Here is a 25,316-nt window from a genome sequence, read left to right as displayed (position 1 = left end):
AGGGATGGTTTAAAGTAAGCCAATATCCTTCCTAGCTATACAATGAACATGTAATGACTACCCCAGGACCTTGCAGATCCAATGGACAGCCCTTGCATTCTGTGCTCCAGAGTTTGTTAAAGTTTTCTGAGCACACAAGACTTCCATTTAAAGTTTGAATGTTAAAATTGAAACAGGTTGCAGGATGAAGGTGGATGGTAGGATGTCATGCCTTAGTTTTAGAATAGTGATAACGATGGCAGGAGTGAAATCTTTAGGCTTCCTGAGAAACTATGTTCTATTTATATAATCAGTGGTTCCTGCTGCTTAAATGGATATACCAGTGTAGTTCATATCTACAGCACTCAATTGTTTGTAAATACATTTTCTGAATACATACAGTTGTGTTCAAAATAATAGCAGTATGTTGAAAAAAGTGAATAAAGCTCAAAATCCGTCTAATAGCTTTTATTTCCATACACACAAATGCATTGGGAACACTACACATTCTATTCTAAATCAAAACATGAAGAAAAATATATCAAATTTGTGTTGTTCCTCTAAAAAAATTGAAAACAAGTGAATACTAGACTGTTCAAAAAAATAGCAGTGTTTGTATTCTTCTTTACAAACTCAAACATTCACTATATAAACTGAAAAATGTTTGAAAATTTTGCTTTCTTTTGAATCAATTAATTAATATTTAGTTGTATAAGCACTGTTTCTGAGAACTGCTGTATATCTGTGTTGCATGGAGTCAACCAACTTCTGGCACCTGTGAACAGGTATTCCAGCCCAGGATGATTGGACTACATTCCACAGTTCTTCTCTATTTCTTGGTTTTGCCTCAGAAACTGCATTTTTTATGTCACCCCACAAGTTTTCTATTGGATTAAGATCCGGGGATTGGGCTGGCCACTCCATAACATCAATCTTGTTGGTCTGAAACCAAGATGTTGCACGTTAACTGGTGTGTTTGGGGTCGTTGTCTTGTTGGAACACCCATTTCAAGGGCATTTTCTCTTCAGCATAAAGCAGCATGACCTCTTCAAGTATTCTGATGTATTCAAACTGATCCATGATCCCTGGTATGTGATAAATAGGCCCAACACCGTAGTATGAGAAACATCCCCATATCATGATGCTTGCGCAACCATGCTTCACTGTCTTCACAGTGTACTGTGGCTTGAATTCAGTGTTTGGGGGTCGTCTGACAAACTGTCTCCGGCCACTAGACCCAAAAAGAACAATCTTACTTTCATCAGTCCACAAAATGTTGCGCCATTTCTCTTTAGGCCAGTCAATGTGCTCTTTGGCAAATTGTAACCTCTTCAGCACGTCTTTTTTTCAACAGTGGGACTTTGCGGGGGCTTCTTGCAGATAGTTTGGCTTCACATAGGCGTCTTCTAATTGTAACAGTACTCACAGGTAACTTTAGACCTTCTTTGATCTTCCTGGAGCTGATTGTTGGCTGAGTCCTTGCCATTTTGGCTATTCTTCTATTAATTTGATTGGTAGTTTTTCGCTTTCTTCCACGTATTTCAAATTTTGGTTGCCATTTTAAAGCATTTGCGATCATTTTAGCTGAGCAGCCTATCAGTTTCTGCATTTCTTTATATGTTTTCCCCTCTCCAATCAACTCTTTAATCAAGGTACGCTGTTCTTCTGAACAATGTCTGGAACGACCCATTTTTCTTAGAATTTCAGAGAGAAATGCACTGTAACCAGCATGTACAACATTTGCTGCCTTCCTTCCTTAAATAAGGGCAATAATTGCCACCTGTTTTTCAAAGAATGAATGACCTCACTAATAGAACTCCACACTGCTATTATTTTGAACATGCTCCTTTCGATTAGTGATTCAATTACACAGAATCAGCAGCATGCATGACATGACTGTTGGGTCTGTTTGATTTCTATTACTCTATTACACCTGCTAGTAAATTATTTGCCATGTAGAAATATAATTTCTACCAAAAACAGTGATTGATCAGGTTAGTGATGTCTGACTGCTATTATTTTGAACACAACTGTGTAAGTGTTTTTTATTCACAATGTGAAACTGAATAATGGTAAATGGATTATAATTCAAAGTTATTGGAATAGTTATGGCTGCATTGATAGACAAATCCATATTTCTGTTTTGCAGAAAAATGCAGAATTAAATATATTATATTCCCATCTTTTTGGTTTAAATGGTAAGGAAACTTTATCCTTTTGCCCCCTTACGCAGGTGTAGCCCACATGCTTCCCCAAATTGGTATATTTACCTGGAACCTGCTCTTTGGCTTGCTGCACGGTTTCCTCCACCAGCTTCTTGATTTGATGTTCATGTGTGCACAGTTCGGTCTCATGGACTGCTTAAGACCTACTCCATAAAAGCCTGAAATAGCTGTCTGCAGTTTTTAATAAATGACTCTAAAGTATAAAGTTGTATCTGCTGCACCAATGGTTCTGGATGCATTGTTGGCCATGAGACATAAACAAAATTATTTGTATTACTTTGCCCACTTTCCTGAAATGAGGCAAAAGCCCTTTTTCTGGGGTATGTGATATTGTAATGCCTTCTATTCTAACAAGGTCCTATTGTGTTTGCACTAGTTGAGTGGAGGGCATTTTTTTGTCTCCTTAAGTCTCTTCTAACAATACCCTTCTGGATTATACTTTTTCTTCCAGCTGAAGAAGATAATGTACTAGTATTAGACCCTCGAGACTGCATTGGGAATTGAGTCAAGAATTCCACAAAGTTGGATGCATATATATGGCTAATTGGTCCTCCTGGGAATTTCTCACAGCATATGGGAAAATGACAGATTCAGGTAGCAGACAGTCTGAGATTATTTGTATGTGAACCTGGAAAGACTAAGACAGTCAAAAAAGGTTGTGTTGCTATTACCAATTGTTTGCCATTGCCATGGACACAAGCTTTTCTCCCACCTTGATTTTTCTATTTTGGATGGATTTGATGCCTGTAATGTCTGTGACATACAAACAATCAATTTTTTATTGCTGATATCTGGAGAGTCAGTGATTGCTATTTGTTACATTTTACTGAACTGCAGAGGAAGAAGTAAAAACACATGCTGTCTGTAATGGTCGTGCACATTGGGCACATGAAAAGCTGTATGTGGTGGTCAGGTTGTTCAGGTCCCAGGTCACCCATGCCATTTTGTCATAAGAAGAGACATAGCTACAGTAACCTCCCTCTTCCTTCAGTTTATACAATCAACAAACTCTTAGCTGCACACCAAATGCCCCTTATCAGTGCTATGATAGAACTAGCAGTATCTAACCTCAATACATGTCTCAGGGTCCTTGTAAAACCATCAGACTTGCAAGCTTGAGCAGTCAAAAAACCAGCCAAATATTCTGCCAGACCACCCCCACCATCGTAAATACCTTAGCTGGAGTCTTAAGCACTACACATTGATTACTGTCTCTCTTTCCTGGTAAAATCAATAACTTCAGTGTATCTCATAACTCATAAAATAATAACAACAGCACAGCCAGAATAAGAACATATTTATTTATAGCTGTTATCGAGCAACATTGTAAGTCGACACACCCTCTTTTAGATGACATAGGGAGCCATCGGAACACATTACCCCTCCTAGGTAAAAGTAGACATCCGACCCCCCACATATTTATATCCATTCAAAAGATAATTCAATGTTGGACAATAATATGCAAGTTAACAGACTGCAACATGTACAGAGGTTGGACAAAAATATAGAAACACTACATGATTTGCAGGTGTGAAAGTGACAACATGTTTCGTGCTGAAAGCGGAAGTTATGTAACATTCTTTTGCTTCCGCTGTGTGATGAGACACCTAGATAACAGGTGAGAAGCCTCACTTTCATCATTCACTTCATGAGCTGCTTCAAAGTTTCAAAGAGGGCAAATTGTTGGTGTCGGCTTAGCTGGTGCCTCTGTGACTGAAGTTGGCAATTTATTTGCCATTTGGGAAGGTACAGTATCAAAACGTTATGGCAGCATATTGAGTTTCCAGGAAAATATCATCTGATAAGCATATGCGCGGTAGATATGGTCAACTGACTGAAAGAGACAAAAGGACATTGCACAGGATTGTGACCAGGAATAAGAAAACAACTGCTGCAAAAATGACTGCAAAGCTTAATCTCAGTCTTCTAAAGCTCGTGTGCACAAAAACTGTGCAGAGAGAACTCTATAAGAAAAACATTCATAGGCGAACTTGCCAAACCACTAGTGATCGATATTAATGCTCAGAAGAGGAGAAAGTGGGGCAACACCCATAACTTGTGGACTATTGATCAACGGAAGACTGTAATGTGGTCCAATGAATTCACACTGTTCCCAATCACCGGATGTGTTTACATGTGGTGAACACCGTCCCAAGCTTACAACCAAGACTGTCTTGTGTCAATGGTAAAGTATGGTGGCAGCACAGACATGGTTTGGGCAGCCATTCTGCAGGCCCCATCATCACCTTGGACAACCATGTGCACCCCATGGTGCAGGAATTGTTTCCCAAAGACAGCGCAATTTACCAAGACAATAATGCTCTGATCCATACAGCTGTTCTCAAATTGTGGTTTGATGAGCATGCAGACAAAGTCTCACACCTTCCCTGGTCGCTGTAGTCACCAAACCTCAATATCATAAAGTCACTATGGTCAATTTTGGAGAACTAGGTTCAGGCCCGTTTTCCTCCTCCTGCATCTCTGCAAGAACTGGCGTGATTTTTGCATGAAGAGTGGTATCAGATCCCATTATCCACCATCCAAGACTTATATTTGTCAATTCCCAGGAGAATTCAAGCCATCTTGGATGCCAAAGCAGTCCAATGCCATATTAGGTAAAACATATTGTACTTTTACCTGGTGTTTCCATAATTTTGTCCAACCTCTGTAGGTATTCAAAGATAATAATACCCATAGGAAACTTTCTGCGATATGATCATAAACACAGTGACATCCCAGCAGCCACACCTTAGACCTTGTGATTGGCCAGTCATTTTCTGTCAACACCCCCCTTACAGGACAAGAAAAGAGGGACTGCCCTTCCAAATTGGAGCTCTTGCGTACCATCAAAAGAAGGAAGACCTGTAGATGTATAGAACCAATATATCACCTTGCTCATTGTGAAGCCTGCTGAACCAGCACTTGGTAAGTATTTTCATTTTTCAATCTTTTCTGTTTTGCTGTTGCCTTGTTGTCTCTTTGTTTCTTTGCAATACCCTTTTTCTGTAAATATTTTATTTGCACCATTTTTGCATTTTCATTATTAAACAATATTTTGAAAAGTGTTAAAATGTCTGTAATGCAGTATGTCTCTAGATGCAAAACTTAAAAGATCCCTGTCTCTTGAGGAGCACTACTACATGGTAAACCTCTGGATATGCCTATCTGTGGTGACAGTGTATGTGCAGATGTTTATTTCGATTCATAATTGTCATTGGTGTTATTGTATTGTTATTGTATAAGAGTTTATAGGCCCAAAGCTAGCTGGAGGCAGTTTAGGGTTTAAAGGGTTAATTGCTTAGTTAATGAAACCCAGTAACAACTGCTCTGAGTCTGTTGGCACCTAGATTTTGGCCCACATGCTGGAAAATCTTTGTGCAGGGTGAGGCTGAGAGAGTCATTGTTGAGATTCAGTGACAGAGCAGTGTGAGGTTGGTTAGCTATTTGTCACAAGTCAAGGTCTGACCCGCGTTTATCACACCATCTCTTAGAACACAGCTTTAAAAGAGTATGGCAAGTACCAATATGTGAACCATCCAGGGAGAAACAGAATTTATGGCAGTAGTTCTCCATTTTTATTTAAAATAAATGTGCAGTATAAACAGAGATGCAAAAGCCAAAAATATTTAGTAAGAGTGTGTAGATCACTATGGATCCCATTCAAACCAAATATAAGAGGTCAGGCAAAAAATAAGATCTGGAATCCACTGGAAAGGAAAAACATACATACCAATACCTTATAGATGGGGAGAAAGCCTTTGACAGGGTTGAATGGTCCTTCATTCGTCCTACTCTGGTACATATAGACCTAGTTTCCCACCTAATTAGATGGATAATGCCATTTTACTCTGCTCTTTTAGACTCAGTCCGCAATAACAGCTTATCAGATCCTTACATCATCTCTAACAAGAGTAGACAAGGTTGCCCTTTATCTCCATTTTTATTTATCTTGACCCTTGACCCCTCCTTGTCTCTATCAGGGCAAGCCCCAATATCATAGGAATCCGCATATGCCCATATTATCACAAGATTATCCCTGATGAAGTCACGTGCTGCATGTCATAACGCGTAGGACGGAAACGTACTGGCGTCACTTCTGGGTGCACGGAAGACACAATGTTGGCACACCTCGGTACACCTGTTTGATAGGTATGGGCATGTACTGTATGTCTACTGCTGAATGTGAGTGTTAGTCTTTTGTTTATTTTACTTAACTATTTTACCTAACTATTTTGCACTATTGAAGCCTCTTTTTGCTTTGTTTCATGAGTGTCTACTGGGTCAAGAGAGAATCTAAAGGGATATACACCTCTGATCTGAGGAACGCTGGTGGCCTGGATTTTGGTAATACCAATAAGCACAATTGCTCTGTACTCAATGTGCATGACAGAAGGTGGTGGATCATAGTGATGTTTTTAACATTGAAGATACACAGGTGCTTTTGGATAAACTTGGATCACCTGGTGTAGTGGAAGTGTCTTGACACATTGGGGTTGATTTACTAAAGGCAAATAGTCTGTACACTGAAAGTGCACCTGGAAGAGCAGTTGCTTTATATCCGAGGCGAAGCTCTGCTGATTTCTTTCATCCAATCATGTACAAGCAAAAATGCTGTTTTTTTAGTTTCCTTGCATGTTCCCCTCAGATCTAGAACAACTGCACCTTCAGTGCACATGCAGTGTACAGCTTATTTGTCTTTAGTAAATCAACCCCATTCTCTTTTTCAGGACTTTCTCATTTTAAAGGACATTGATTATGTTTGATTACCCTGATTTTCCCTGTTTTTCCTTTTATGTGTTGGCAGGGTGATATTTATATTTCTGATTTCATTTTTATTTTTGAGTTATTTTTTTTTTATGTTGGCACTGATATATTCACATACATCACTATATTAATATTCTATCACATTTTTTGGGCCTCTCTCCCTGTTTTTTTTTTGCATTTGTGTGCTTTCTTGTGGTGCATTTCTCTTAAAGCAAGGCATCACTATGTTAAATATTTGGGTATTCGTCTATCTAGAGACCTTAATGTAGCATATAATCTTAACTTTTCCCTGTTCCTACTGTATCACCCTCCTTTAATTAGGCTGCTAGGGTAAATTTAGTTTTTGGGCTTCACTGCAGTGAGTTGAGCAGTGATTGATTGTTCTGGTCTGCTCAGGGTTTCCTGAGCTGAGAGTCTGATTCCCCCCACCTATGAAATAATTTTGCAGAGTATAGGGCAGGGAGATTTAAATGACTGGTGTGTTTTTTAATGTATCAGCCAATCTATGGAAGGAAGCACCAAGAAGATGGCTGGAGAGGTGATAAATATGCAGAAGGCCTGAGGAGAGTGTTGTTTTCCCTCTTGGGAGGGTTCCAGTCAGAGGTAAAAGTAGAATCTTCAGGGCCCCGGTGCAAAAAAAAACAAAAAAAAACATGAAGGTCCCCCTGTCCCCCCCTCCCTTTCTGAGCCCAGAGCCCTTCCCTCTAAGCCCGGGGCCCTTTACTCCCCATGATGTGTTGCCAACCCCAGGTGACTTTTTTACTGATAAAGCATGAAAAAATTACTGACAGCACATTTTTTTGTACTGTACTCCTACATCAGTGCCCCCTTACATCACTGCCTCCAAAGTGGGGGATGAAAGGGGGCACTCTGGCGGTACTAAATTAGTACCTCCAGAGTGCCCCTTAGATTCTACTACTACTACTGTACTAAGGGGGCACCCTGAAGGATGGAAAGGGGCACCCTGGAAGCACTAAGGGGGCGCATTCTGGAGGCACAGATGTAAGGCAGCATACTGTAGGATGTAAGGGGGCACTGTGGAGGAGGTATGTAAAGGGGCACACTGGAAGCACTCTGAATATACTAAGGTGGCTCTCTGGAGGTACTAAGATAGTACCTCCAGAGAGCCCTGAGGAGCGATGGCTGCCATTGATCCCTACCGTGTGGACCAATCTGTTCCCCTCCTGTCAGTGTTAGTAGGAGTGGAGCACACCGCCACCTCATGTTTGCCTTATTCCTGTCTCATTTGCCATCTCCCTGCCACAACCCAGACATTGTCGCAGTCCTCTTGTATGTTCCTACGGTACCTCTACCTGTGGATCACTGTGACTTCTTGTTAGCATCACTTCCTGCACCAGTGTCCTCCATCTTTGCAGTGAATGCAGGGGGGAGGGGGAGGGGAAGGAAGAGTCCAGTCTACACTCTAAACATCAGCCTGACCTCTAGGACCAGACACCACATCCTCCTCCACTCAGGTCACCAGGGATTTGGGCTTCCACACACTGTCATCACCGGTCCCACCCATGCCTCCTGAGCAGTAGCATAAGTCGGGCAGCCTACACTACAGAACAGCTATAGCACTTTTCTCCTGTCACAGAAGTACAGACTGCCCTCCTGGACCCCCCACAGTAGTGGAACTCCAGGGCGCGGTCGCTAGTGCGACCTTTGCAACCCTGGTAGTTCCTGGTAATTTTACAGGGACAAGAAATTACAGTCTGGGCCTGATTAGGTGCTGAATTAGGAGGCTGGAAAATATTGCCAAAGGAATTTTGCTTGAGGGCAGTGTACTGAAGTCCTGGTCTGGAGAAGGATTGTGCTATCTACCTCACTGAGGTTCTTTTTGTGGATGCTGGGTAGCAGACAGCTCCTGGGACAGTAAGTAAAGACCTTGTCCTTACTTGTGCAAGTGCCAAAAGGGAACGAAGTGCTAAGAGGGAACGAAGTGCCAGGAGTAGCAAAGTTGACTGCTGCTGTAGGGTCCTAGATATACTCGCCATTCCCTGTTACCTCCAGGAAAAGATGCACTTAGAAGATGGTTAGTGAGAAATTTGTCCTCCCCTTGATTATCCAGAGACCCTAAACCCAAAGTTCTTCAGCAATAAATACTAAAAAGACATCCCCTAGCCAGCCTGAACTGTTGGTGTGGCACTGTGCATGTGTGATTGGCAGCCTCTGTACTACTGTGGGAGATCTGGGTATATTCTCCAGGGGTAAGTGCTACACTACAATAAAAGTAGAATTAATCTACGTCGTTGTCCTCAGAATACCTTTTATGGACAGGTAGATCATCAAACCGAATGACTCCTACAAACCCAAGGACAAACCATAGATTTTACACTTTTGTTTCCTTGCACTGTGAGTGGAAGGAAAGAAAATTGCTTGATTCCCCCATCAACAACACAGTTAGTGTTGGTGGGGAAATCCCTCCAGCAGCTTTTTCATTCTACTATTATACTATTATTGCATTCCCTATAGGAACAGCAATATTCCTCTGCCATTTTTGTCAACACTACTGTCCTTTTCCCAACTTTCTCTTTTGATTTGGAATAAGTTTCCTAAAAAAGCAGTGGGAGATGTCCTTATGCCTTGCATTTTAAAGATTAGTATTTTCAGGGATTCTTATATTCCCACCATTGTTCTTTATAGCTCTGTCTATATTTGCAATGGTATACAGTGCCTTGAAAAAGTATTCATACCCCCTTGAATTTTTCCACATTATGTCATGTTACAACCAAAAACGTAAATGTATTTCATTTGGATTGTATGTGATAGACCAACACAAAGGGGCACATAATTGTTAAGTGGAAGGAAAATGATGAGTTGTCAGTCCGCCCCTGAGCTGCAGAGATCCACAGCTCAGGTGGGAGAATCTGTCCACAGAACAACTATTAGTCGTACAGTCCACAAATCTGGCCTTTATAGAAGAGCGACAAGAAGAAAGCCATTGCTCAAAGAAAGCCATAAGAAATCCTGCTTGCAGTTTGCGAGAAGCCATGTGGAGGACACAGTAAATATGTGGAAGAAGGTGCTCTGGTCAGATGAGACCAAAATTTTACTTTTTGGCCTAAAAGCAAAACACTGTGTGGCAGAAAACTAACACTGCACATCACCCTGAACACACCATCCCCACTGCTGTAATTGCAGCAAAAGGTGGTTCTACAAAGTATTGACTCAGGTTGGCTGAATACAAATGCACACCACACTTTTCAGATATTTATTTGTAAAAAATGTTGAAAACTATTTATCATTTTCCTTCCACTTCATAATTATGTGCCACTTTGTGTTGGTCTATCACATAAAATCCCAATAAAAATACATTTACGTTTTTGGTTGTAAATGACAAAATGTGGAAAATTTCTAGGGATATGAACACTTTCTCAATGCACTGTATGAATTCTTCTGTCACACTTTTAATACATTAAGCAATATCCTATACACTTGTGCGCTACAATCTAATGTACATTGTTGATCATTTTCCCTTTTTCATATGTATTAAAATGCATTTGAAAAAAACACTTAAAACATTTTTATTTTTTTTTGTTAAAAGCAACCAAGTAAATGTATGGCTACTGTGAAAATGTGTTTTTTGAAGCAGATGAGACAGTGTGCAAGATATAGTTTTTTGGCGAAGCTTACAACCATATTTTCAAAGTGTAATAACACAGGAGCTTTGCACTAGTGCAGGAGGTCGTTTAGACAAATAGAATACACACAATTAAAAAATTTTGAAACTTTGTGGTGTACAACAGCCTGGGCCACCAAAGCAAACTTTATGTTTGCTAATGTAGCAGTACAAATGGCAGCATTTATGCAAAATCTACAAACATTCTACTTCAAAGCTTTTACAATTAAAGTGGAACTATAGTTCCATGGTTTTACACTGTTAGCAGACAGGTGTAATTTCTCTTCTGCAATAAAATGCACTTGCCTGTTCTCAGTGTCCCTTGGCATTTAAGATGAGCTGCGCATGCACAGTTCCGCTTGCAGCGGATGGCCTGATCCCTGGTGTTCCGGAGTGAAGTCATTCAGCCAATGAAGATGGCCAAAAACCAGCAGGCAGAAGAAGATGCTGTTGCTGGCCAGGGACAGGACTGTTGGAGGAAAGTTGCCTCAATAGATTCCAAAGCCAGCACAGCCCTAGAACAAGATTTCCACCACAACTAAATGTGCACAAATGCAAGAATTCATACTCCAAAATACACTGCTTAAAAAAAGAATTCTATACCTTTGGTAAAATTGTAGAGGAATGTATTTACGTTTGTAAAATATGCACTGTATAATATCTTGCATGACTTCTTTTTTTAATGCTTTTGTTGTAAGATCCTCATGTGATTGAAGCAGTAACAATCATAGCAACTGAGCTGACATTTTCGGGCATCCCTACCCTTTCTCAAAGCTTTCTGGTAACTAAATCTTTCTTAACTCCCATTTATACTGTAAAACTAGGCAGTGAGTCACACATTGTAGTCATGGTAACCAGAAGCTTCACAAGACATAGCTTTCCTAAAACAGTAATAGCTTAGATGTGTTCCTTTCTCTTTGGCATATAGTGACTTGCACCGCTTTATTGTATCCTAGAAAAATTACACAGTAATAACCAGGTAATCACAAAAGTCAATATCAAGCATGACACGTGATAAGTTGTAACTCAAAGCTGTTCTTTATATTTAAAATAGATCTAAACCCTACTTTAATTACATTAACCCCTTAATGTCTCCCAGCAGCTTTTTAGGTGGCCTTCAATGCCTGGGATGGGAGGTGTCGTGGCTTCTGTATCATATGACCACTGTGGTTGGCTCTCACAGAAGTCACATAACTGGGAGTCCATCCTGCTGGCTCCCAATCAGAAGTTTTGACCAAGAGCTTTCAGCACACAACCTCCAGCCACCTTGGATGCATATGTGTGGTGATTGGGTAGTAAAGCCTGCTATTCTTGCCACCGTATAAATGGGTTTACAGAGTCGGTAAGAGGTTACGTTTGCTAAAGCACTGTGTAGCTTAAAGAATTAGGTTTTTTTTTAGAAATTATATTTGGTTTTCATCCTTTTTTTGTTCGTCCCAGTGCTGAGAGAAACTGAGATTCTGAAGGTTTCTGTTCATTGTAATATTTTGCAAGTACACAGTTGAACTTTGCCATCTATTCTGGGATCCAGTAAATGCTATATTCTCCCTGGAAAAGTACCAAAGTTGCTAGCTGAAAATTTGTTTGGATTGGAGGATTGCATTCTCCTAGATTGTAAGCTCTAATGAGCAAGGCCCTCTGTTTCCTCTTGTACCAAATTGTATTGTAACTGTAATGTCTACCTTCATTTTGTAAAGTGCTGCGCAAACTGTTGGCGCTATATAAATCCTGTATTATAATAATAATAATAATTCTGTACCTGTCGGCACAATCCTGTTCCCACAACTATCCTATTTACATTAAATTAATAAACCCTGTTTAGTAATTACAACAAAACTTATTAACCAGTTGCAGACTTTGGATGTGCTATACATGCCCCAAAAAATTTCACCATTGTACACAAAATGTGTGTAATACATTCAGTCCTTCTGCCCTGCTTCCACGTCCCAGTACACCACAGTTCAGCTCTGATTAACCGCTTCCCGACCGCCCTATAGCAGATATACTGCTACAGGGTGGCAAGGGTGTGCAAAATCACATATATGTATCTATATATATACATGTGATTTTGTGTTTCCATGTAGGGGGCGCGCGTGAGCCCTACCTGCGCCACTGTTCGCGGCCTCGGCTGTCAATCACCGGGTCCTGGCCGGTGATTCCCCGCTGGTGCCCGGCGATTACCAAACATCTCTGATGGTGAGGAGGACTGCTTTGTTTACTAACAGTCCTCCTCCCTGTCAGCTTGGGCACACTGCTCTGGATACCTGTGCACAGCACAGCCATCCAGAGCAGTGTGTTTACAGTAAAGCCCACACACACCCAGTCCCCCAGTAAAACACTCCCTGCACACAGTTAACCCTTTGATCACCCCTGATGTTAACCCCTTCCTGCCCAGTACCATTAGTACAGTGTCAGTGCTTTTTTTTTTTTCTTTTTTAGCACTGATTACTGTACTTTGCTGTCAATGGGGATGTCAGTGACAGCAAGCTAGTTCCCCCCAGCGTCAGAATGCCCACCGCAGTCCCTCAAAAAGTTGCTGATCGCCGCCATTACTAGTAAAGAAAAAAAAATTCCAGTTTCTATATCGCCATTTGTAAACGCTATAACTTTCACATATACCAATTAATCTACATGTATTGGGATTTTTTTTAGCAAAGATATGTAGCAGAATACATTTTGGCCTACATTTATGCTGAAATTTGATTTTTAACATTTTCTTACTGGACATGTTTAATAGCAAAAAGTCAAGAGTATTGTTTTTTTCTCACAATTGTCTTTTTTAAATAGCACAAAAAATAAAAATCACACAGGCGATCAAATACTACCAAAAGAAAGCTCAATGTGTGGGAAAAAAAGGACGTAAATTTCATTTGGATGCAGCGTTGCATAACCACGCAATTGTCAGTTCAAGTAACGCAAAAAATTGCCTGGTCAGGAAGGGGGGTAAATCCTCAGGAGGGCAAGTGCTTAATGACAGCTGCATTGCCGAGAACACAGAGAAGGTCCTTGCAATTGGAACAGTAAAAAAAAGCAGTCTGACAATGTTTATCAATGAACAGAGGTATACTGCTCAGGCAAACAATCCAGATCAATCCATGACAGGTGCAGGCTCTGGATCGCCACCACAAGCAATGCAAGAGGAAGGAGGGTCAGCCGCACATCGGAGGATTGATGAATATAGTGTGTATTTATTGATCCATAGGACACACAAAACACCAGGACATGAATACCTGTCCTGACCTGTTAACCCATTTCACATGATCTCGTGCTTAACCATATCATGGTTATGATTAAGCACAAGATCGTGTGAAACGCGTTAACAGGTCCTGTATTCATGTCCTGGTGTTTTGTGTGTCCTATGGATTAATAAATATACACTTTATTCATCAATCCTCCGGTGTGTGGCTGACCCTTCTTCCTGTTGCTATGTTTATCAACAACATTGATCAGCCTAAAACACAGATAAAAAGAAACAAAGTTTAATTTTGTATCTTTCTGTTTATTCATCTACAGATCAAAGGGATAACCTTCGAGATGCAGATAAAGTCAATTAAAAGGGATTCTTTTTGGCTGTACTTCCAGCTGTGGATCACAGGAGTGCAGTTCATTTTGTGCTCCTGTGACTTGTTTTCAGCTGACAGCAGACTGAAGTCCGCTGTCGGCTGATGTCACTCAGCTGGTCCAGGCTGGGGAAAGATTCCAACCTCAAAGTCGGGATCCACCCCAAAGTCTGGAACGGCAACTGGCTCAGCCTCTCAGCGAAGCGCTGAGAGCCTGGACCAGCTTCTACCTCCCCCTCCACAGCCCAGCACTCCAGTGAATGGGGGGAGGTCGGGGTCTGAGCAGACAGCGGTGATTGACAGTCACCACTCTCTGCTCAGAGCGGAGAGGAGAACTGAGCGATCAGCAGTCATGAGTTCTCACCTTAGAGCTGATGGAGGACAGATGCAGTGTTGGACCAATGCTGCATCCACATAGGTATGTATAAATAGGAGGGGGGAAAGGCCTACCAACCCATCAAATTAAAGAAAAAAGTTTTTTTTTTTTATTAAATTAAATGTTCCTCTGTTTAGCCCCTTTTTAACCCTTAAGGTACTCAAATTAGCCCTAATTAATGCCTTTTTCTCCTCCATTTAATTATTTTTCTGCTGATTTTTTTGTTCATTTCTTTATTTCATAAACTATTTATAATTAAAACTTTTTTTGTTTGCTTTCTTTATTAATATTTTTACAATTTTAACATGTATTTAAATATTTCACATTGAAAAAAGTGCAAAATGGAAAAAAAAGTTACTGTATTTTTCGCTCCATAAGACGCACTTTTTTCCCCCCAAAAAAGGGGGGAAAATGTCAGTGCGTCTTATGGAGCGAATATAAAGCGGCCGGTCCGGTATTTCTGCCGCCACCATGTCAGAATACCGGGCCGGCCGCTCAGCTGTTGTGTCCTGCAGGACCTTACCTGTTCCTCGCTCCAGCGCTGCACAGTCTTCCCGCGCTGGCTTCTGTGACAGCCGGGTGCCCACTGCGCATGTGCTGCACTTTGTGAATGATCCGGTGTCTTCTGGGACACATGACAGGTCCCAGAAGGCGCCGGGCCATTCACGAAGCGCAGCGCTTCTCGCGCATGCGCAGTGGGTACCCGGCTGTCACAGAAGCCGGCCCGGGAAGAAGAGCGAAGGACAACTGTGCGGAAGTGGGAGCGGGTACCTGTCAAATTCAGGTACCCACTCCCCCTCCCTCCCCAAAGGTCAGCAGTCTCTGGTCATTCCCTGCACTGTCTGCAGTCTCTGGTCATTCCCTGCACTGTCTGCAGTCTCTGGTCATTCCCTGCACTGTCTGCAGTCTCTGGTCATTCCCTGCACTGTCAGCAGTCTCTGGTCATTCCCTGCACTGTCTGCAGTCTCTGGTCATCCCCTGCACTGTCTGCAGTCTCTGGTCATTCCCTGCACTGTCTGCAGTCTCTGGTCATCCCCTGCACTGTCTACAGTCTCTGGTCATCCCCTGCACTGTCTGCAGTCTCTGGTCATCCCCTGCACTGTCTGCAGTCTCTGGTCATCCCCTGCACTGTCAGCAGTCTCTGGTCATTCCCTGCACTGTCTGCAGTCTCTGGTCATCCCCTGCACTGTCAGCAGTCTCTGGTCATTCCCTGCACTGTCTGCAGTCTCTGGTCATTCCCTGCACTGTCTGCAGTCTCTGGTCATTCCCTGCACTGTCTGCAGTCTCTGGTCATCTCCTGCACTGTGTCCGCAGTCTCTGGTCATCTCCTGCACTGTGTCCGCAGTCTCTGGTCATCTCCTGCACTGTGTCCGCAGTCTCTGGTCATCTCCTGCACTGTGTCCGCAGTCTCTGGTCATCTCCTGCACTGTGTCCGCAGTCTCTGGTCATCTCCTGCACTGTGTCTGCAGTCTCTGGTCATCTCCTGCACTGTGTCCGCAGTCTCTGGTCATCTCCTGTATTGTGTCTGCAGTCTCTGGTCATCCCCTGTACTGTGTCTGCAGTCCATTGGTTCAGAATATTTTTTTTTCTTGTTTTTCGCCTCAAAAACCTAGGTGCGTCTTATGGTCAGGTGCGTCTTATGGAGCGAAAAATACGGTACTTCATTTGTAAATAAGTTTGGAATGCTTTGTACCAGAATCATAATTTTAGTGTAATTTTAAACAGGACAAATTACAGAATAAAATGTGCACTTTTTATGTGTAGTAGAACTATTATTTTTAAACTAACACTGCTCAAAAAACACAGTGCATTTGATTTTAGTTTTGTTACATTTAGTTGTCTGAGGATTGTGAAAAAAATATCATTGTTGCAAGACAATATTCACGAAAGTAAGCCTTATTTGTCCTAAAAATAAATACATAATAATATATGCATTACTTTAGTATCTTAAATGACAACGTTTTTGCTGAACAGGTCCATAGCAGAAATGTAAAAATTGCTCTGGTCCAAAGGGGGTGAACAGGTGTGAGAGCTGAAGTGGTTAAAACACATGTGCATAGCGCTATTCCTGTAGGGGCTGCAGGCATACTGTCCAGGTCTTCCCTAAAAGCAGCCAGACACATGGGGCTTTATTTACTAAAGCTGGAGAGTCCAAAATCAGACTCCCTTCTGCATAGAAACCAATCAGCTTCTAACCTCAGCTTGTTCAATGAAGCTTTGGCAATGAAACCTGGAAGCTGATTGGTTTCTATGCAGAAGGGAGTCTGATTTTGGACTCTCCAGCTTTAGTAAATAAACCCCATAGGTTCATTCACACATTTCTTCAATGACCAGTCTAGGGATGTTTTTTTTTTTATTTTTGGAGAACTTAGGGATGGGGAATTAGAAAAATCCAAAATCAGAAACTATGTACAGTTGAGAACTTTTAGTCCGTGCTTGAGGCAAATTGTAGACTTCAGCTTTAAGGGCCGGTTCCCACTATGGTTTCTTCAGGGATGCCTTGGCAAAATGTCTAAAAATTGCCAAAAACTTGTATACAAGCCAGCAGGTGCAACAAGCCTGCCTTTTAGTTACACAAAGCCACAGGTTTTCATTGTGCACCATTACAGCCTTCTAGCCACCGGCGTCTTGACAACCAATGACATCATCAGATGATAAGGAGTATGTCGGTTGCTTGCATAGCATCCTAGTTTGATCCTCCCCTGCCCCTTTCATTCAGTACTGGGGTCACATTAGCTCAGTGATGGAGAAAAACTGATGGAGAAGAGAAACACTGGAATACTAGTCAGTACCAGTGAGTAAAAGTGTATTTGCTTTGGAAGAATAAATCACCTCTAATGTTGGGTGTCCTATGTGTGTGGATGTTGCTGTGTTATATAAAACTATTAGAATAGTTTTTCACATTTTAAAATGGGGTGCCCTTTTAAAATTATGCAAGTCTACAGGCACCCCATTTTAGAATGGGGTGCCTCAAGACTGTCCATAATTTTAAAGGGTACCTCAGGACTGTCTGTAATTTTAAAGGGTGTCCTAACTGAAAAAGGTTGAGAAACACTGGTCTATGCGGTGTGATTTCAAGCCCATTCATTTGAATGGGCTGAAATCACACCACACCACGCTAAAAGTAGTGCATGCACTGCTTTTTTTAAACGCACGGCAACTGCATCGCATGGTACTTTGTACCATGCTGTTTGGTGCGGACAACTGCAATGCATTTGTGACCTGGGTTTGGGGTGTTGTTAACTTTGACCCCTGCAGCGGATCGGAAGGGCACTGCGATCGGAATGCGGTGTAGGAAACAGCACGGAACATGGCTCTCCCGCACTGCATTCTAGTGTGAATAAGCCCTAAGGCAGCAGTAGTAATAGTAGTAGCAAGCTTGAGCAGAGTCTCTTGTAGTAGGAGGATAAATGGACAAAGCTCTTCGGAACACCAGCTGGTGTCCCCTTTAGCTAGGCCCACAGCTGACTCCCTAGCACCAGAGGGGGTTAAGCAGCACACAGTCTCTAAGATCCCTTAAGGGGCCCAAAAGCAGCTGGATGCCTTCCTCCATGATACCAGACCAGATCTTCAGTAGACAGCCCCTCAGTAAGCTTTAGTAGAACCCGGGTCTCAGCATTTGAACCCTCAGTTCGCCCACCTGAGACAGGGAAACATGCTTTCTCCCAGACTGGAACAGTGATATACAGGAGTAATGGGCATGACCAGATTGTGTATAAGAGTGGCTTAAAAAAGGATGATTAAACAGAACCACCCCACCTACCACTAAATGAACATAGCAGCTGCATCATTAATACACATTACAGTGATATCGATGCTTAGCTTCATGGATGAAACATGTCAAGTTTCAAAGGCAGCATCGCCTATCAAACTTGCCCATTGAAGTCAACAAATGGTTGTACAATGGGGAGTGGAGCACAAACAAATTTTCAGACACCCAGTATCCAGTCTCCAGAGAGGGAGCCTCCTGTACACTCCGTGAGCTGCACCCATCCATCCCTTAAGGGGAACTCTGGTGTTTTCCTGATCATCATTTAAAGTCCCAGGATCCATACACCCTGTGAGGGATTCAACCCCACTCCTGTCCAATCTCAGATGACCTTTTGATGACATCAGGATTTATTATACAAACGCGCATTTTATTATGTGTTCCAGTGAGTGCGCATTTCTTCTATACCTGATTGCACAAGCACCGAATTAAGGAGAACGCAGGATTCTTATGAGCACCTAAAGTCACTTTATGAACATTTTCATGATTTAATTCTCTTAAGATTCATGATATTTATTCACTTGTACCTTTTTATACTGTAACTTAATTTTAGTGCTGCACATTTTTGTATATATTGTTTGTTTGAGGTTTTACTTGGTTACCTTGGTGCATAGCAGCTGACCTTTCATATGTGCGCTCGCATATACCTACTATTTAGATTCTCCTCTCCACACAGAAGTTAGCAGCCTGGTCATATGCGCTCTTGCGAGATGATTAACTCACCGGCCTGTCCCGGTCCCGAATGGGGCTGTTGCAGTCCACCCAGTGCGTAGCTAATGATCTGCATGTGCTTGTTGGCCAGACTCGGGTGACTACTGAATTTAGATTATCCAGCATGTCAACCAGACTGGTTGTTGATTGAAGATCTCCACTGAAGAAGAAAAAATAAAAAAGGCTATGTTCCCAGCAGGAAACTAGGTCCTTACTGCTAAGACACTAGACAGGTTTGCCCAATAGCAGAGAGGGGTTTTATAACAGCCAGGACGGCCCATAGGTGATGCCTAATTTCTTTTTTGCCTAGTGTCCTACTCCTGTAGGTGATGCTATAAACCCTATGGTCGAGAATAAGAGGAGGCTGCGTCCATCAATGAGCAAAAGAGATGTGCATTTATTATTTTATTTTACAGAAGCCTGCAAAGCATTGCACCCGCAAGTCAGGCATCTGCAGACACATCCTCCAGCTTTCTGCTCATACCATTGTGCACACATTTGTACCTATGTACCACATTTGTACTCCATTGAGAACTACAAGTCCAATCCTCCACAGTGGAGAATGGGACTTGATGATGCAGCTTTGCCCCTTTAGATCTGGTATGGATTTTGGAGGGGACCCCCAAAAATCCATCATGATTGACAATGGATCTACACTGGGGGACATTGTTTTATTTTTTGTTTTTTATAAAAGGACTTCTCAAAAACTGTTTGCAGTTTTTATATACACATCATTTTTTTTAGGATGAATGAATAGTGGGTACTATGTAGCCCCTACTCATTCACATGAGGGGGGGCAGGATCTGTGAGGTAGAGGCCTTTGTCCTCATTAATATGTTGTTCTGCTGGCAGGAAAGGTTCCCTGCCAGCAGAACACAATAGCACTGCAGGGGGACGGAGGTGCAGGGAAAGGGGGAATTTGCACTGACTGTGTTGATGGGAGAATCAAGCTATTTTCTTTCCTTCCTTCCACCCATGGATAATCTATGGCTTCCCTAAGTCTAGCTCTGAGGTCAGACAGGGCAACCCTCCTCCTGCGATTTGTCAAAGCAGCTTTCTCCTTGTTAGCTGTGCTGTCGGTCAGCCGTGGAGAAAGGAGGGGTGCCCTTTCTAACCTAATAGTTATCTTCCGATTGCACATAGGATGATACATTTACTTTGTTTTCTGGGAAAAGAACACATTAATAAAAAGGGAAATTAGATTTCTTCTTTAACCACTTCAATACAGGGCACTTTTACCCCTTTCCTGCCACGGCCAATTTTCAGCTTTCAGCGCTGTCGCACTTTGAATGACAATTGCGCAGTCATGCAACACTGTACCCATATGAAATTTTAACATTTTTTTTTACACAAACGGAGCTTTCTGTTGATGGTATTTAATCACCGCTGACTTTTTTAAAAAATGTTGACAAAAACCCACGTTTTTCTTTGTTTCTGTTATAACATTTTGCAGATAAATAACCTCTCTTAATAAATTTAGTTCATAATGTATTCTGCTTTATTTCTTTGGTGAAAATAAGCCAAATCAGTGTTTATTATTTAGTCTGTAGAAAAGTTATAGAGTACAAAAACTATGGTATATATTTGAAAACCAATCAGACCTGATGTACTGACAGCCTATTTCATTCTTAACCCCTTCACGCCTAAGGGTAAAACAAATCTAAATGCCTAAGCACAATTCTGCAACGTTGACGTGTTAGTAAAACCGTACATATCGTCACAACTACTTTGTACATCCAGGTGGATTATACCTTGTTTTTTTCAGGACAAATTGGGCTTTCATTTGGTGGTAAATGGTAATGGATAGCTCCTAATTTTTTTTTTATTATTAAAGGAAAACTGGGCCAAAATAGTAAAGAAAAATCTTTTTTTTTAATTTAACTGTGTGTTTCTTGTTACGACTATAACCTACCACCAAAGAACAACCCAAAATACATTCTCCAGTTCTTGACGATCGCAGCGATACCATATATGTGTATGTTATTTGTTGTTTGTACCTGTAGTACAGTCCAGAAACAACAGTGCGCATTTTGTTTTTGTCTTTTTTTTAATTTTTTTTTTTAGATAAAACACACTGTCACTGACATTGACATTAACACTAACTCACACTGATACCAATTTCTTTTTAAATCCTGACCTTTGCCCTTAACCCTGACCTTTGACCCTGATCTTGACCCAAACACTAACCCTGGTACTGAACTAGATCAAACCTTGATCTAGGTATTTTTCTTTATTTTTTCTTTTATTTTTTAATATTTATTTATCTTTTTTTTTTTTTTACAAACTTTTTTTTTATCTCTCTATGTCAGGAGTTCGAGAGATACAATGTATCTCTCTTCTCCATTCATAGAGAGAGAGAAAACAAGGGGGCCGGGCTGCACAGTGATTGATCACTGTGATAGCCAATCAGAGGCTATCACAGCGATCATGTGACCCAGAATCGGGAGTCCCGGGTCCCGATCGTTAGAACGGGACCCGGGGCTCTCAGTGACACCGCGGTCTTGGTGCTGGGAGTGCCGAGCGGCGTGCTCCCAGCACAAAGACAGGTACGCAAATATGCGGCCCCACGGAAAAAAGCCCAGGTCCGTGAGGCCGCATATTTGTGTTACGTCGGCGTCAAGGGGTTAAGGCCCAAAAACACCAGGATAGTACAAATATCCCGTTTCAGTAATAAAGGAAAAATAAAAAAAGGGGGGTTCAAAAATCAACGCGCCAGCCAGCTTGCCAACAACCAAATTAATCTGTCAGTATGCGTTAAAAACAGGGGTTTAGTTAGCACACATTTGCAAATACATACGTAAGCCACAGAGCCACATCACGGCACCCTGATATTAAAAACAACAGTAAAGTAAAATGTGTGCTAACTAAACCCGTTTTTAACGCATACTGTTGGACAGATTAATTTGGTTGTTGGCAAGCTGGCTGGCGAGTTGATTTTTGAACCCCCCTTTTTTTTGTTTTTCTTTTATTACTGACATGTGTTGCCCGGTTCATGTAGTCCTTGCTTCATAAGCCAGTTATAGACCGGGGCAGGTGCCATGTTTTACTTTACTAGTACAAATATCCCCCAAATGGCCTCTTTTTGGAAAATAGACAGTCCAAGATATTTAGTAGGTAAGAGGCATGGTGAGTTTTTGAAAAGTTTTCACAATTGTTGTCTTTTTTTTTAACATATTGTCACCAGTTCAATACAGCACTATCATATAACTAGAGTGGCAGTGATCATGGGCACTGGCTATTGACAGTATGTAGAAAAAAAAAAGAAAAAATTTAATAAAAAATTATTTATTTTTTTAAACACACTGGTAACACACTGTGACCAGAGCAATAGTGTTGCCATAGTAACACTGTACTACTCTGGGGAAGTGATCAGGATTTGTCTTTCACACATTATGATTGCTTATAACAATGCATTTAATTGACATAAGAAACCATTTTTATTGCATGACATGCATACATTCAGTGTCTTTTGTTGTGATTAGATGTGATTGGCCAAAAGCTAATCACATCTAATACAGATAGGCTGTGATTGGCCCTGTCTGTACCATGTGATCGCTGTGACCAATCACAGCTAACAACACAATTGTATACAATGGATGGCATGAAAGGAAGCCATCGATTGTTCACAATTGTCATCTACCCTGACAACATGGAGTAAAGCAAAGATCCCCAGGAAGGGGAGGGGAGAGGGTACTAGGAAGCGCCCTTAAAAAAAAACAAGTTCCCATTAAAAAAACAATGGCATGAATAACACAGTGTTTCACAGTAGTGTCCTCTGCCCCCTTCACATCACACCCACAGTAGCAGTCCTCCACCCCCCTTCACATCACCCCCCCCCACACAGTAGTGTCCTCTCCACTCTTCAAGTCACCTCCCACAGTAGTATCCTCTGCCCCCTTCCCTCCCCCAGTAGTGTCCTCTGCCCCTTTCACATCACCCCCCCTCCCACTGTAGTGTCCTCTGCCTCCTCATCCCCCAAAGCATTGCCCTCTGACCCTTTCTCATCAGAAGCCCTCCCACTGTAGTGTTCTCTGTCCCCACTCCAAACGTGTCTCCTCTGTCCCCCTTTCACATCACCCGCACCTCTACCCCACATACACAGAGCTGTTCAGGTAGCACTCTCCTACCTGACAGCGTGTGCACAGCAGAGCAGAGATCAGGAGACAACATAGTGCTGGGTGGAAGGCGGGAGCTGCCAGAGTTCATAATAACAAGCTGGTAATTGGTTGCTAGGACTGCCTAGCAACCAAGCACTGACAGCTTTCACACCTGCCCTCGATCCAACACTATGCTGTCTCCCGCTCTCTGCTCTGCAGTTAACACAGCATAGGAGGGTGGTCACAATCCATCTGTCGGCTACACACGTTTGATGGCTTGTCGACCCCCGAACTAGAGTAACTAAATTCAGGACTGACATCTTGTGTATATGTGGCTAGATTTTTTTCTTCTGTGTGTATTGCCCTATTTACCTGCAGTATACCTTTTTATAACTTTTATTATTAAAGATACCCCCTTTTTCCACATTTTTGTGTACTTACATAAAAAGACAAATATTTACCAATCCAGTCCTCGCAAATGATGTTGCAATATTAAGGCCTATTGTTGCTGCTTAGCACTGGATATATAAATCACCTTTAATTTAATCCTACTTTAATCTAGTTTTTGTACAGCTTTATACTAAACAACAATGCCTTAGGTGAGTAGCCATGATGATTCTGAATCGCTTCCAGTTTCTGGGGTTACAGAGAGGGAGGAACAAAGTCAGTTCCTGGTCGCAGCAGTCCTGGGTTCTCTAATTTGATGGGAGATCCCGCCAAAGGAGGCTGCGGTAAGGGGGTGCCCCTTCCGCTGGCTGCAGAAATGATCGAGTGGCTGTCACTTCTGCTTTACAGGGAATAACTGGCTGAAACTTTTGATCATCCCAATATAACCACTTCCCTCCCAGGACATCATATGACGCCCACCCAGGTAAAAGTGGTTAAAGGAATCAAGACATTTTTATTGTTTCACTTTAAGCATTTAACAATCACTGCTCCTAGCCAAGAGGATTTTTTTGTTTTATTTTGCATTGGTACATGTTCCCCAGGGCAGTGCCCACCCCATGCTTTATTTTGACACCCCCTTGTCAGCCCAGAAGATGAACATTTTAATTCGACAAATTCTGCTCCCATCGAACCAAACCTAAAGCAGTTTTGCTCATCATGCTACTGCTCCTCATAATTTTCTGCAATAGCATTGTCTGCTGTGCCTCTGATAACTCTGCCCAACAGCAATATCTACTCCTCTTCTTATTCGTATTCAAGACAAGTGCTCAAACCTCCTGACAGAACTGTCTAAACCTTCTTTCATTCTCCTTTGATCTGTCTTTGGCAGCACAGGCAATCATCAATTGATTACTGTTCCTAGAATTTAGTAATCTTCCCTTACATCCCATTTCCAACAGCACTGTCTTATTCTCCTTGATCCTATTCCCCGGCAGCACTATCCAATCTTCACCAAATTCATCTTCCTGGGAAAACTGTTTAATTGTCCCTTGATTCTTATTCCTACCGAAACTGGCTAATATTCCAGGGATTCATGTACCTGGCAGCACAACCCAATGATCACTTGGTACATTTTCCTGGTAAAACTGGCCCATCTTCCCTTAATCCCTGACCTCAGTAGCACTCTCCAAACAATCAGTCTGCTTATGTCCTCTTGTAATATGTGACAAATTAAACAAAAAAAAAGTGCTTCTCTACTTTGATCATTGTTATTTTTAACCTCCTCATTACGGAGCTATAGCCAAAAGACTGCTACCGCATGGTTCTCTCATTCTGGGAAGACGTCTATAGACTTCCTCCCAGAGCACGGCATGCATCGGGCACCCTCTGACTGCTTTGGACACAGCTGATCACAGATCGTTGTAAAGGATCAATCACAGCAGCCATTTACCATGTGATTAGCTGTGTCCAATCACATGTAAACAGATTTCTGGTCATTGGCTTCTCCTTTCCTCCGCGCTGTCACTGTGTGAGGATAGGGTCGCTGATAACCGGCAATCCTGACAGCGTATTGTTTACACTGATAATCAGGGAACCGATGATAAGTGTCCTGATTATCAGTGCCGCTTCATCAGTGCAGCAGAAAAATTACTTATTTGCAGAATTTTATAACAGACACTAAGAAAAAGGTTTTATTTTTTAAAAATTTTCAGTAATTTTTCATTTGTTTAGCAAAAAAACGCCCAGTGGTCATTCAATACCACCACAAGACAGTTCTATCTGTCTCAAAAAATTTATAAAAATGTTATGTGAGCACAGTGTTGCAT

The 25,316-nt window shown here is 41.8% G+C and overlaps 1 long non-coding RNA gene across 2 annotated transcripts in view; it reads left to right on the top strand.

The window, feature by feature from the left end:
- Window positions 1–5,946: 5,946 nt before the first annotated feature.
- Window positions 5,947–25,316, top strand: part of LOC149454515 (uncharacterized) — a 46,286-nt gene continuing 26,916 nt past the window's right edge. For both annotated transcript variants that reach the window (XR_016314197.1, XR_016314196.1), the window contains exons 1-2: window positions 5,947–6,353; window positions 6,475–6,548. This is a non-coding gene — a long non-coding RNA (uncharacterized LOC149454515). The remainder of the gene's footprint in view (window positions 6,354–6,474; window positions 6,549–25,316) is intronic.

The sequence above is a fragment of the Staurois parvus genome, unplaced genomic scaffold (genome assembly GCF_062004578.1).
Source record: "Staurois parvus isolate SC_StPar_1 unplaced genomic scaffold, SC_StPar_1.0 ptg000425l, whole genome shotgun sequence".
NCBI classification, from domain to species: domain Eukaryota; kingdom Metazoa; phylum Chordata; class Amphibia; order Anura; family Ranidae; genus Staurois; species Staurois parvus.
The sequence above is the reverse complement of the archived record's forward strand: the minus strand, read 5'-3'. Positions and strand labels throughout refer to the sequence as shown.